The sequence below is a fragment of the Cydia pomonella genome, chromosome 3 (assembly GCF_033807575.1).
Source record: "Cydia pomonella isolate Wapato2018A chromosome 3, ilCydPomo1, whole genome shotgun sequence".
Taxonomy (NCBI): Eukaryota; Metazoa; Arthropoda; class Insecta; order Lepidoptera; family Tortricidae; genus Cydia; species Cydia pomonella.
Window position 1 is genome coordinate 18421669 of NC_084705.1, and position 15435 is coordinate 18437103.

The window sequence follows — 15435 nt, forward strand, 5'->3', positions numbered from 1 at the left end:
TCCGTCCGTCCGACCTTCTGTTAAGACCCTTTATCACGGGAACGCGTGAAGGTATTGAGCTGAAATTAAAACCATATATAATATACAAGCCTACAGTCCCTTGAAGATGCAAAAAAATCAAACTTCTAAGTTAACGGAAAAAAGATACAGCCGTTTATGCCGCAGAAAACGTATATTTCGACACTCTCAAGTGAATCAAAATTTATAGGGTACTTTCCGTTGACCTAGAACTATGACATTTGGCAAGTAATATCGTCTTACACTACAAGTACAGTAAAAATCTGAAGATATAAATTTGTATAAAAAAAAATAGCTAAATTTGTACGGAGGCCTCGGTGGGCGAGTCTGACTAGCTGGTTCTTTCCTGTTATATCGATATATAAATATATTGTATATATCTAACATAAGTAGTTAGCTAAAACCTATGCCTAATAACTTTTTTACCCACGACGGACCCTAGACGATATTATACATATATATATATATATGTATGTCACTTTATTGCACATAAAACAGACAAAAAAAACAAAGGCGAACTTATCCCTAAAAGGGATCTCTTCCAGTTAACCTTTGAGAAAATGTGAAAGGATCAAACACTAAACATATATGCGTTCAGGGTTAGTTTATTTGTGCACATGAAAACGTATTGGCTTTATGCGATTTTCTGTAAATTATTTGAGATAGATCAGCATGGCTTTAAGATCAGGCTTTAGGATCATGTTATGTTATGTGTTGCCTCATTTAACATGCGTCGTTACTAGTGACTTCACGTTCGTGTGTTTAAAAACAAAATGGTGATACATTGATTACTGTTACTTAATTATTTTATGGCGAGATTGTCATTATTACATTTATTACTAATACATGAATTATAAATAATTCTGTTTTACCTTACCTCTTGACGCTTAAATAGCTGACAATAGATATGTACTTTGAGTCCCGGTAAAATACATAGGGAATAATCTCGGAAATCTGCATTGTATAATAAGTACGAGCACTTACATAGACGAAGACGTAGGAGGGCAGAAACTAGTTTTTAATTGAATGTATGTTCATTAAGAAGTATAATAATTACCCTAAAAGATTACATATCATAAATGTACGCAATGATGGAGACTAACAGTAAAGGAAAATATTACTAAAATTACGGTATGTTTTTTCAACAGCTTTTATTCTCCACACACATGATTTTAACAACATTTCAGATGAGATATTTTGGCTCGCGAAGCGAGTGAGAGAACCAATGGTTCGAGTCAGAAATGGGTGCTTGCATCCGAGTAACCCAAGTTAAACACTCTACTTTTCATTTTGAATACGACAAGAGTTACATGCGTGTAACAAAAAATAAACTTGTAGAATTGCTTGAGGTTACTTAAAAGGTAAAAGGATTGTTATTAATGGTATTGGGAGCTAAATATCAGAACGGAAATTATACAAGAAATTCATTAAATTTTTGAACCGAATTTACATAGCTAATCGGAAAAAAATTAAAATGTTACATTGAAGAATTCAACTCCCGTCGACACGTGTCAATTTTAACCCGCTCCATAAATAATTTAGATAAACAATGATCCACTTTCAGACCCTAAAAATTAAAATATATTTTTATTGTGCGCTAAGAATAATATCTTTGCACTTACTTTTTTAACGAAAACCGAACCGATGGACGAGCTCATCACATAACACCACTTATGTTAGGTATTGTTAAACGGGTTCTTGACATATTGGCAAACCTATAACCATCTCTTTTCAATGCGTTGAATTTTCTATAAGGACGTCTTGCATTTTTTACCCGGCAAGCGTGACAAAACACGCAGACCTAGCGATCGTTATTTCAAATTTGAATAAATTTACACTTTAAAAGAAAGTGTATATCTCTTATAAGGGTCTTCGAACTTAGTATTTCTATAAACTTGCTATTTAATCGAGAATCTCTTTGTGTATACGCCAGCTACATAAAAGGAGTGTAATTTAGTGAGTAGGTATCAGTTACAACTGTTAAATTACTCGCTTATTTTTGTCACAAAAAAAAAATACCATGTTTAACTGCACAAAACTTAACAAACTGGTAGGTTTAGGTTGTTTTTTTTGCAGTAAACTATTAACATTTAAATTTTTTATCATGTGATTAAAAAAATTAAAGAATAGACATACTTATGCGTGTACTGTCACGGTTTGTTGTAATTAAGTAACAATATTCAATGGGTTTTTACGTAGATGGCAAAGTGCTGGTTTTACGACTATATTTACTTACAGATCCCTCCTACTACTGCATGAATAGACCTCATCACCTAAGTAGCACACAGCTAGTTTATTTCCCTTCTTATTGGCAATATCTACATCTACTAAGACTGCTGTTTCTTAGAAAATAGGTTTACATCTGCATCTCTACATTGTTTGAAGAGAAGTTAGCCCTGATGATGTAAGGATGGATATACACGAGATGTTACAATTAATTTATATTTTTATTGACTTAAACATTTGTTTCAATTGTTTATGGAAAATTTTTGCGTGAACAGCATTCATGATGGTGTTATAATTGATAAATAAATATGTGTAATAAATAACCTACATAAATATGTACACAATGTTTCTTAGGCTGTTGAAAAATCAATCGAATTTGGTTTTTAGGTAATCCAAATGGCAGTTATTACTTAATCATTAGTGTCACTACCATATTAATGACATATTTAATCTTAATTCATATAATGTATGTATGTATTCATACCGTTACTTAAATAAAATTACAATATCAAATTACACTTTCTGTCAAGACCTAGCTATAATCGGGTTGTTCACAAACTGTTAAATGCAATGATCCCAAAAGACCTCAATACCGAAGCTAAGTCACAAAATAAACTAATGTCTTAGTGTACCAACAGCCTCACGAAGGTCCCGAGATAGGCATAGTGCGCAAACAGAAACATTGTGCCGACTTAGAAACTAAAAGAACAAGAATATTTCCAACAATCCTATGAATCTCATGGACAATGTTTTATGCGAAGTGTTAGGGTACTTATATAAGGTAAAATTTGTTATAAACGACGGCAATATTATCATAATTTAATTTCCTACATGCATGAATTTTTAGAAAGATGTCAGTCTATTTTACTTCCCGTAAAAATTATCATGTTTTATTTCAGTGAATAAAAAAAATATTTGGGGACAGATCGACCTAGCCCCAACCTAAGCAAAGCTATGTACTATGGGAACTAGGCGACAATATACATACTTGTATAAATGAATACATACATAGAAAACACCCATGACTCCCATGACCCATGACTCAGGAACAAATATCTGTGTTCATCACACAAATAAATGCCCTTACCGGGATTCGAACCCGAGGCCATCGACTTCATAAGCAGGGTCACTTTACTACCCACTAGGCCAGACCGGTCGATCGTCCAAGAAATAGAAGTACCCTAACCCTTTGGTTTGCGAATCTCGAACGCAAAACAAAGGTACGAGTATAATTAGAATTATTACTATACGTTAGGATTGAAAGAAGAGCTCTCAAGTACCTAATATTCGGATACCTTAAAATTACCAACAATATGCTTTGTTAGGGGTAATATTAGAAACACTACGCATACAATTTAAATAGGCGCTTCTATTTTGTTCTCAGCTCCATAGGTGCGCCTGCGCGCTAATTAGTGAGCAAACACGAATGCACTCACCGCCTGATGTTTTATTTTTACTCACAGCAAAAGAAAGTAAAGAACATTAGTTCAGAAAACTAAGCAAAGGCAACATTGAGGATAGTGCCGTTTCTACGCGTTCTTCCTATAGCCACATATAAACTACAATGTAAGTAAGTATGTATTTTTGCTATATACTAACTACATAATATAAACATTATAAAACTGTTTTCTACTATATATTCGCCGTTGAATATTTAGAAACAATCGTACTTGAAGGATGTCAATGGGACCCAATTACTAACACTCCTCCATCCAATTGTGTATCAGGGAGCTTTGTGATATTTGAAATCTAAAGTGTTTTAACGAAGGCATTTAGGAAAACTAGAGTTTATGAGATAAAGTGCGTTTTAATTTGGAACTAGTTTTAACGTTACATTTTGTTTTCAAAACTGACATTTATTACGAATGAAATAAGGGATGCGCTGGATTATTAAACCCAAGAATAAGCATTATGAGCAAGCTTTAATACCTACATTTATGCATCCAATTTCAATTTACAACTGAATGGACATTCTACTTATAACTGGACCTTTATTTCTAACTGGTTTGAGATTCTATAAGAAGTCAATTTCCATGCCTTAATCACATCTATGGCTGATACGGTTTCCTATTTCATCGTCTTATTAAATCTGATGCATTAGTACTGGGGCTTATGCAATTTGGTTTGCTAGCCCCATTAAAAACTAATCCATCAGAATTGAGGCTCGTGCCCAATGTCGGTTCTAACTTGTAGGTAAGTAACTTTAATTACTTACATTATTTTATTTTTGTTCAACTACTTTGGCGCTAATACCATTGAAATAATGTACAGTCGCCATCAGATGTATCAGAGCGTGCAAAATATTTGAATAAAACCTTTATTACCAACATCAACAGCCTTAAGAGCATTTTTCGATATTTTTGAGCACTTCGGCCGCTCGGATATATCTGATCGTGAATGTACATTATTTCAATGGTATTGTTTTGTCATGGAAAGTGCCAAAGTAGTTGAACAAAAATAAAATTTTGTACATGGGTCTTCTTTTCAAAGCATTTATATAGAAAGCTATGTGCTATCTCAATTTTTTTGGTGCGTGTTAGCTCACATAATATAAGTGGGATTTTAAATATAATATTCCTACTTTTATTTATAGGAAAATGTTTCACATAATAAATTTATTTCACACTTATTATTTCTAATATAATTATTATTTATAAAAAAAACGTTGTGATGTAAATAATGCTATTTCTAAAGTAGTAAATTGGTTCAATGTTAATAATGTATGAGAAAAAGACTATGTATTAAGTTTTTCACGAGTAACATAAGGAATGAGCAAACAAGTATCATTGTGAAGGACGAGGAATTGGAGCTGGTAGATAGTAGGTACAGTTTTTCTCGGTATAACTTTAGATTCTAAACTCCAGTAGGGTTCCCATATCGCTTATCTCTGGAATAGACTGAGTTCTGTAGCTTTTGCAATGAGCAAGATCTGTTAGTTAACAGACGTAAAAAAAGTTCAATTAGATTATTTCAGTCATTAAAAGCCTCGCGAAGGGTATTTTTTTTATCAAACATAATGAAGTGTGAAGATATTTTATATGAAAAATGATGCACACACATCTTGGTAGGAAATCTAACAATAAAAATAAGTAGGTATTAATTTTATGTGAGCATAACATCATTAATAAGCAGCTCATAGTTTATGATAAAATAACCTACGGATAGGCAGAAGAATAGAAAGATGTTGGTAATATACATTTACAAGCGAAAAAAGTTCGCGAACTTACTCGCCCGTCTAACACCCACTTAAGGGTACTTGTAGTTTCCTACGACAACAATCCGGCAGTAAATGCGTTAGCATGACGGGAAACAACGGACACACGTCTCTGGTCAAGTAAAGTATAATCTCGAGACTGGTCTATAATCCCATCAAGTGATGCAAGCGTCAACAAGTCGGTATGCAGACTAGCCGGTCGGCTCATGAAGCCAACTAAAGGTTTACTGATATCTTAGGTTGGTATATCTAGCCAATTTGGGCCACCCACCCCATTGTAATTATAAGAAAAATCTCTTCTATTTACAATAAGTCCACCAAGTGTGTGTATATGATGTCAGCAGGTATCACTACTACACAGTACAACATTATAGGTATCCTACGAGGGTATTGCAATTGTACGAGTTACGAGTACATTTAAAACAGTGGTACATTTATAAATATTTCAATTAATGCTAACATAACTATTCCTGCGTTATATTATATGTGAAATACACATTTGTGTATACAATACTGTGTTTTTAAAGCAAATAAGTTTCATTACTATTATAAGATTATAGTATTTATGAAAAAAAAAGCCACATCGAAGTGCAAATAATGCAATTAAAGAGTATCATCGGTCACTATTGATAATAATTAAGGCCCGACTACATTGGAACTTCATGTAATGATAGCTTAATTTATAACTTTTCTGATGTGAGTTAGCTTTATCCGTTTTTCCTGTCGACATCATGCTTGTTCCGGCTTGTTCATACCTCTTACTTCTCAAGTTGTATGATAAAACCATTAGTAAGATCTGCGTACTCAAATCGATACTTGTATAAATTGACATTATTACACAAATTGATTGTGTTGTGGGTACTCAGACAACGATATACGAGTACCTATATAATATACAAATACAATACAGTACAATTTGGTCTTGAAATAATAAAAACCGGGCAAGTGCGAGTCGGACTCGCGCACGAAGGGTTCCGTACCATTATTTATAAAAACGGCAAAAAAATTATGTTTGTTGTATGGGAGCCCCCCATTATTTATTTATTTTATTCTGTTTTTAGTATTTGTTGTTATAGCGGCAACAGAAATATATCATCTGTGAAAATTTCAACTGTCAAGCTATCACGGTTCATGAGATACATGGTGGACGGACGGACAGCGAAGTCTCAGTAATAGGGTCCCGTTTGACCCTTTGGGTACGGAACCCTAAAAAGTAATCCTTGTATTCAATATATCTTTTTTTGTTTTTTTCTTTAAGCAAAAAAATATTCAGCAAATAATTGTGCAAACCTAACATAGTGAGCTGCCGTCCTTATCTATTAGCTTTTGGTCATACATTTGCTGTGTAAACACCGCATTAACATCTTTTAAAGCTCGCTGTGGTCAATGTCTTTGGGTTCTTTATTTATTTAGAAGAACTAGTTAGCTCATTGGAGCAGAGTCAAGTTCACTGCCGCATCGGAACTACTTTCACCGACGAATATTATGCAAATTCCCCTTTATCTATTGGTTATTTATTTGTTCTTGTTTTGCTTTTACTTTCATTATGAACTATTTAACTTTAGACTTATCGTTTTACTCTATAATTTATACAGCATTATGCACCGGTTAGTACCTACCTATTAGGATCTTTATTTAGCTTCATAATTATGTTATTCCCTAATTTAGTACATTGGCATGTAACAAAAAAAAAAAAAGAATACTACAACTGTAAGGACTGTGCACTTCGATTCATTATTCCTCGTTCCTGTGCGCTGGTTACCATTATTCAATTCTGCCCATTTCAATAGGCAAATATTGCTTAAAACTGTTATCACTACACCTTATAAAACAAAGTCCCCCGCCGCGTCTGTCTGTATGTATGTATGTTCGCGATAAACTCATAAACTCCTGAACGGATTTTCACGCGGTTTACAACAATCAATAGAGTGATTCTTGAATAAAGCCGGGGTGGGAAGCTAGTATTTAAAATCATTAAATTTGATCCCCTGATCTACGCACGTAATTTTATGTTGACAAAACAAAAACACGACCTCATTTTCGAAGTAATAATAAGTTATTCGAGTAAAAATAATTATTTCGAAAAAAAAAAGAAATTGAGACTGATTTTGTAACAATTCTTTCCTGCTTTGAAATTTCACCTATAGACTATATATACTGGCTTCTGCCCGCGACTTTGTCTATGTGGGATGATGATGATTATTGATAAAAAATATTTTTTTTTTTTATTTTATTTTATTGGTATTCAGGATAACAACAGCCGTAAATATAACTAAACATATAAATGCTTACATAAAAGAAGGCCAATGACAGTCATCCATTAAATTGCAATACATAACAAAGTAAAATAACAAAAAAATTAAAAACGACGAAAATGTACAATATACACACAAATGCTCGAAACCTTAAAAATACATACCGGTCGTAAAATATGTACTTAATGAATAATCGAGTTTAATTTGCTTTTGGCAAAAGACCATAAAATTTGCATTAGTAACATATCCAAATAAATACCTGAACATAGTATTTGAACTGAATTTTTATTAATGGTAGAATTAGGTAGTAAGAAATAAAAATTTCAATAGAAATTTAGAAAGAAACTCCTTAAAAAATAAAAATAAAACTAACAAATTGCATTGCATTTCCCAAGTACCCATCAACATTAGATATTATTATTATAAGATTTGTACTTGTTTTCTTATTTTACGAACGAATTAGAACAAGTGGCAAAAATAATACAAAACGGATTTTATAATATAATACAAAACGGATTTTATAATATAATACAAAACGGATTTTATATTAATTTTCGTTATCTCTGAGCAAAACGGAATATATGTCTTTTTTAAATTTATACTTAGACCCTACAAAAGGATCGGCAGAGCAGAATTCGGTGTTATACAAGTGTGGGATCCGTGATAAGACGGCGTTAGAACCATAGTTAGTGGAGTGGAAGGGAACATGAAACAGAGTTGTGTGTCGAGTTCGACGTCTTGGAACTCGAAACGATAAGCCAGATAACAGTTCAGGGCAGTCTAAACCATTTCTAATTATATCGAAAAGTAAGCTCATGTCAGCCACTTTGCGCCTATCCTCGAGTGAATGGAGATTATATTCCCGACAGTTACCTTTGTACCCAGCAGATGTTTTCTTGAATTTATAATTTAAATGAGCAACAAATTTTTTTTGAATTTTTTCGATGCGGTCTTTATGAACGTCATAACAAACTGACCAGATAGGTGATGCATATTCAAGGATGGATCTCACATATGCGTAATATACGACTTTTAGACATGACAAGCTTTGGAAAGGTTTACAAGTCCTCATGACGAAGCCTAAACTGCGATATGATCTATTTACAATGGAGTCTACATGATTTCTCATAGTCATTTTGGAATCTAGAATTACTCCCAAGTCACGCACAACATCAACTCTGTTCACCGCTACGCCATTGAAATGGTATGAGTAATTGATTGGCTTAAGGCTGCGAGTAAAACTTATACACTGACACTTAGTAACACTAAGTGTTATCTTATTACGGGAGTAATACTCGACTAGGTTATTAAGATCATTCTGCAGGAGTTCGCAGTCTGCTAAAGATTTTACACGCATGAAAACTTTTTTATCATCTGCATATAACAGATGGCGTGCGGTGACAAAACACGTATTTATATCGTATATGTAAGCATTATAAAAGAGAGGACCGAGATGGGAGCCTTGGGGCACGCCAGAGGGGATATCGATGTAATCTGACCTGAAGCCGCCAAGAACTACAGCTTGGGAACGATTAGTAAGGTAAGATTTGACCCATCTGAGTAAGTCTCCATGAATTCCTAGTGCTTCAAGCTTCATGAGAAGTATGGCGTGGTTGACACGATCAAACGCTTTTTCAAAGTCGGTATATATCACGTCAACCTGACCGCCACCCTCCATTTCTGTTAAAACATGATTTGTGAAGCAAGCTAGGTTCGAAACTGTGGAACGTGCCTTTAAAAAACCGTGCTGTTTATCCGAGATCCCAGAAGACACAAGGGGATAAATATGTTTAAGAATTATAGATTCAAAAAGCTTTCCTATGGTATTGAGTATGGAAATAGGTCGGTAGTTCTCAATATTGGACTTTGAACCTTTTTTATATATAGGAATGATGTGGGCCTTTTTCCAAATGGAGGGGAAAATACAGCTTTTTAATGATTGTTGAAAGAGAATGGTTAGTGGGTATGCAAGGCTTTCAGCACAAGAGGATAAAAAGATAGGTGGAACGCCGTCACAACCTGGTCCCTTAGTTTTATCTAGGCGCTTTAAAAAACTCAGCACGATTTCGCAAGTTACATCGATACCGGACAGTGCATCGCGCTGATTGATATTCATAGAACTATTATTAGGGTTATAAGAGTAGTTTGTAGTGTCAAATACGCTCTCAAAAAATGTATTAAATGCATTACAGATATCCACGCCATTGTTGTAGTGATTACTACCTAAATTGAAACAGTTAGGGTAATTAGAGCCTCCCCGTTTAGATTTTACGTATTTCCAAAAAAATTTAGGGGAGCGTTTGATGTATGATTCGGTGTTGTTACTATAACGCTGAAAGCATTCACTCTGTACACGTTTCTGCCTAGCTCTAAGCATAGAAAATTCGTCATAATCGCGTGGGTTTAAAAACTGCTTCCACCTTGCATGAACTTTGCTCTTTTCTTTTATTATCTTTATGAGTGCGGAACTGTACCAAATAGGGTATGAGACATTTTTTGGGTATGATATGGGTACAAATTTAACAAAACATTCATTTAGGTTGTTATAAAAACCTCCACGCTAAGTCCATCGTGCCCCGGGGACTTCCCACGCTTCATATGTTTTACAACATTAGAAATATCTTTCATTGTAAAAAAGATGTTATTGTCGTGAGGGGTCACCGGTACCGAAAGCCCCGACGGGGGCACACCCTCCACGTTCAACGGCGTAACCTTGAAATGAGAGGCGAACATATCCGCTATCAGTTTAGGTTCACTAACATTGTTGACTGAGACTGGCAACCCTTGTTTACTATTAAGAGACTTAGTCGCTTTCCAAAATTTCGAGAAATTATTATTCGCCCGATTTAAAGTTAAAATGTTCATTTTTATTTGTTCCTCATTCTTCTGGCACCATTTTAATTTATTTTTAAACACTTTACGGCTGTTTCGCATATTTTCATAATAAACACCGGAACTAGGGTAGTAGGGGAAAATAAGGAACTTTATCTAAATCTGAGAAAAATTGAAATAAAAAAAACGACAACAAAATAAAAATGGCCCTTTAATGTTATCTTTCAAGCTTATCTATGTTTTATTTTATTCATTTTGATGCTTACTATTTCTTTCCTTAAAAAGAAAATGAATATGAAACAGTTGAAACACAGAAATATTTTAAAACATATACCTACGAAATATTTATCAAAATGTCTTAGAAATGTGATCGTTGTGCCGAGTGAACTGGTGTTGGTACTATTTTAAGCTCCTTTATTTCGATTTTATTTAATTTCTAAAATTTCATGTAGGACTGTACTTTGAAATGTGAACCATGTCGTTAAAATAAAAACCTAACAAAGCGGAAATAATCTGGTATTGAAAAACGAACACAAAAAGTCTCCGTCAGATTCTACCCGCTAGATTTATGATGTACTTACTTGGCATCACCCCTACTTTCCCAGTTACTTATTTTTAGAATAATTTAGTTTAAAATACAAAGTTTATATTTTGGTTTCATGTGTAACTGTAGTAATTGTGTTTTATGAAATTTATGAGATCATATAGTTACATTTAATTTCTGACACATCTACGTAATGCGACAGTTCATCTAAGGTTTAACCCATTTTTTTAGCTATTTTGAGCCTCACAGTGTCAAGGGCGCAGATAAGAAATTCCTACCAAATCACGTCAACATGGGCCTAGTCTAAAAATGAACTTTAACTTTTTAACAATAAGAAATTGCCAAAATGTTTTATGTAAAGTGGGTGCGTCTGAACAAATAGACGGTGTGCCGTATGAATGGGTTGAGTAACGTCATGAATTTTATAAGTAGGTACTTCTGAAACTGAAACAAATTAGCTTTTGTATAAGACCTTCAAGAATGATCTTTTACGGGATTACGGGTGTCATTAAGATTCAATTCTAGGTGACACTATTTCTATCGGACTGTGGTTTAGGACGACTGTTTTTTGGTGTTTTATATACTTTCGTGTTAGAAACTACTTTTATAACGGTTTATGGTCTTTTGTTAAAGTGATATTTGAGTTTGGAATAGGTTTTATTGCTAAGTATGAGTAAAGAGTGAGGCCATGTGGAATGTTACTCGCGGAAATCGGAAATAATATTTTATTTGTAGGCACTTAAAACTACACCGACTTTATGCCATCCTTACATTATTTATTAATGATTTTTTTATGATGTAGGTACTTATATAATGTATTTGTAAATATGTATAATAAACTAAGGGAGCAAATATGGAGGCTAGGTATACATATCTGGATAGGTACCTATTAAATCATAGATGATACAGGATCGCTATTATACTTGTCAGTTCGTCTACAATGTAATATGGCCAGGATAGGATAATATAGTGTGTATATCAATTATGATTATTAAATATTAATTAAAAACATTGTTAAACATTATCGGTGTCATCGCTAATTTCATCGTATAGTCCTATAAGTCGTTACATATTGATCTCTTTTTCCATCCTGACGTTTAAAACCTTTACTACGAGCTATTATCTTTTTCCCCCTCCTATTAGCCGAAAAGCTAGGGGTCGTCAACGATGACCTTACGCAAATCTAATTTATAAACACCCATTATACCCGAGTAACGACAAAAGAAACCAGATAATGTTTTAGCTAGGTAATCATCGCGTGATGTTTGGTGGCGAATAGCAAATTATGGCAATGTCAGGGGCGCACGACCCTGGGATAATGTGGCGTTTCAAGGCTTTTATAAATAAACGTGATTTGATGAGGGCACCGGCAGGTGTTTGTGTTACATTATTTTAAGGCGATAATAATGTAGCAAAAAGTGTATCCGATTAGATTAGAGGATTAAAATCTGGGCGAGATCTTTTTCGAACGAAAATTACCTGTTCTTTGGCATCTGTTTTCCGTTCCGGTATCTACTTCATTTACTCTCCATCACCCTTTACTCAGAGATTTGGCACAAGCGTTGTTCTTGATAAGATCAGATTACCAATTTTATGTTTTAATCGTATGTTTTTCTTAGCTCATCTCACCTTTAATATATCTATGTCGTTTTGCTAAACTTTTAGAAGAGCCAATTTTTTTTAAATTAATACTTGGCTATATCACATATCAAAAATAGGTTACTCATGTAAAATCTAATTTCTGCAATAATGGGACTTAATCATATTTTCTGCCCTCCGGGCGGAAAGCGGCAACTTCGTTTAGCGCAGCGGGAGCAAAGTTTACGCTTTCCGCCTACGTCGAGCAGAAAAATAGTATGCGCACCACGGGAGGAATACTTTTCCTCCCTTGGGACACAAATAACTATTGCCGTCAGCCGACCGGGATTGCGGCGGTTGCCGTGCAATGAAGGAAACGGTAAACAAAATATTCACGGTAAATGTTTGTGGACGCATGACATGAGTCTTTGTAGTCTTCATAATATGTCGGTAAGTCGTTTTCAATTTATGCACGTTTTGAGAAATTCGGACAAAAGAGTCGGCTTGATTTACATGTACTTATCAGTGTCATATTCTCCCTGGCTTCGAAAGCCAGGCAGCTACTTAAAATCTTAGTAGGATGGTAGTGACGGCAATAATCAACTATAAGTTTATAATTCTGTGATAGTATAGCCGGCACCGTAGCGCTAAATATAAAGTTAAAACAGTCGCATTAGCCAAATCGCGTCGTGTCACGGAATGCTCTAATTATCGTTATTTCAGGGAATAAATCCAAAGTTTCACTGCAATTACAAAGTTAGTCGCGGTTGGAACTTCGTGCCAGATGAAGGAATGCTAAATTTAACAGTTTAATGTTGAACTAGTTTAAATATAGGCACGTTTGTTTTAACCGACACAAAATTTATATAATATATTACTATCGGGATTCTATAAGATTAACCCCTATTGACATAATAAAAGTTCCGCCAATCGGGAAATTATATCAAAAACTATGGTCCCAACGATTTGGGAACCTCCTCTTACTCGAATTTTTTCTTCGTTTCTATCTTGAAAATTTCATCGTGAGAGACATTTTATAGTACTGGTTTGTTAATATATTCCTCATTCAGCAGTAGGTACTTACACGATTACATTACATTACTCCCACATTATGCGCAGCCGATTTATTTATTAAAAAAACAAAAGGCCGTCTGATCTTCTAAATGTTTCCAAAACGATTTTTTGCGTTCCTACCGAAGCGTGAACCAAATTTAAATTCCCACCACTGTAATCCCTTCGTTGTTATTCTCATTGTTAACGTCCGCCAGCTAACATTTGCTTAAGTTCAATCATTAGTCTGAGCTCCAATATTGCGTATTAGATGGACGTCAATGTCGCCGTTACAATAGTCCAAGCGAGACGTATGCTCGTCTGCGTTCGGTAAGCGTTTGGGATTCGGGCCTTGAATCCTTAATAATAACATTTCGTCCGTCTGTCAGTCCTTCTCGCTCTAATATGCCGACACGCCTTCGTATAATTTGGGCTTTTTTAGGCCCAGTTAAATAGTCAAAGTTAATCATGGTTTAAGTGCTTACCTACTCGTAAATTTATCAAAAAAACCTGATTTTGTCATGCTCGCACACGTTCTTTCAATCGTATTTTTTAACATGTTCTGAGTTACTAGTTGATATGTTATCGGTAATGTATAAGTTACCTTTGTAATGATTAAATATATATTATTAATAAAAGGAGTTATAAGTATACACAAATTTTAGATAGCACTGACATGAAGAAGCCGATCGGTACTTACTGTTAAATCCATAAATTTCAACTCATAGACGTATAGAGCCCTAGGCAAAATGCGAGTGTGGGGTCAAACTGCCGCTACTTAAGGGTCCCTTAAATCTAGCTATCCAAGGGTCAAGCAATCAGCCGTGTAACAATCGAATACTGGCCTTAGGCCGACTACTAATATACCAAATCAAGCCTACCATGCCACCCTACCGTGTATTACACCAAGGAGTAAAGGTACATAACTAACAAACAAAAAGTTCAAAATTACGCCAAATAAAAAGTCAACAGTTGACTTTTATTTAAGTGCTAAAAATGGGTAACATTCAGAATGATGCCGGGGCCAGCCCTATGCTAGGTATATATATTATATTCAATGGTTTAGTAGATCAATGGATTTGCTGTCGGAAAGCACCTTTCTTGCAGCTGCTGCTAGTGCTGCTGCTTACTGTGAAATGGGTGATATAATTATAAAATATTATTAGTATTTTAAAATATTTGTTATTTATTATAAAAATTATTGTAAAATTAAAATAATTTATATACATTTTAGTCCACCGGGCTGATGCCAAATGAAGATGAATGTTTTCAGTTTTTGCCAGGTTTTTTATCCCCGTACCCGTACTATTGTTGGGCCACCTTTGAATATTAAAGGAATTCCTAGGATGCCTAGTCGATTTGTTTGGAACTCTCGATTTTCTTTTATTTTTCAAGATACGTTTCAAGTGTAAGTAAATAACTTAAATTGCAAATTTTTAACCAGTGAATCATTTGATTCTTCTAGATTAATCTATATTTATTTAAGTACTTTCAAAAATATGTATTAATTTTAAACACAACACCTTTAGCAATGTTCAAGAACACTGAAAAAAATAAATAGCCGAACTGGTTTTGTAACTTTACTAAATAACTAAACTACGGTTACCTATAAGAAAATAAACTTTGCATAAATTTACAAAACTTATTTTGTAGTGTATACCCAGCCACTGAACACTGATAGCCAAACACGGTTTTGTAACATATAACACATAGTTCGC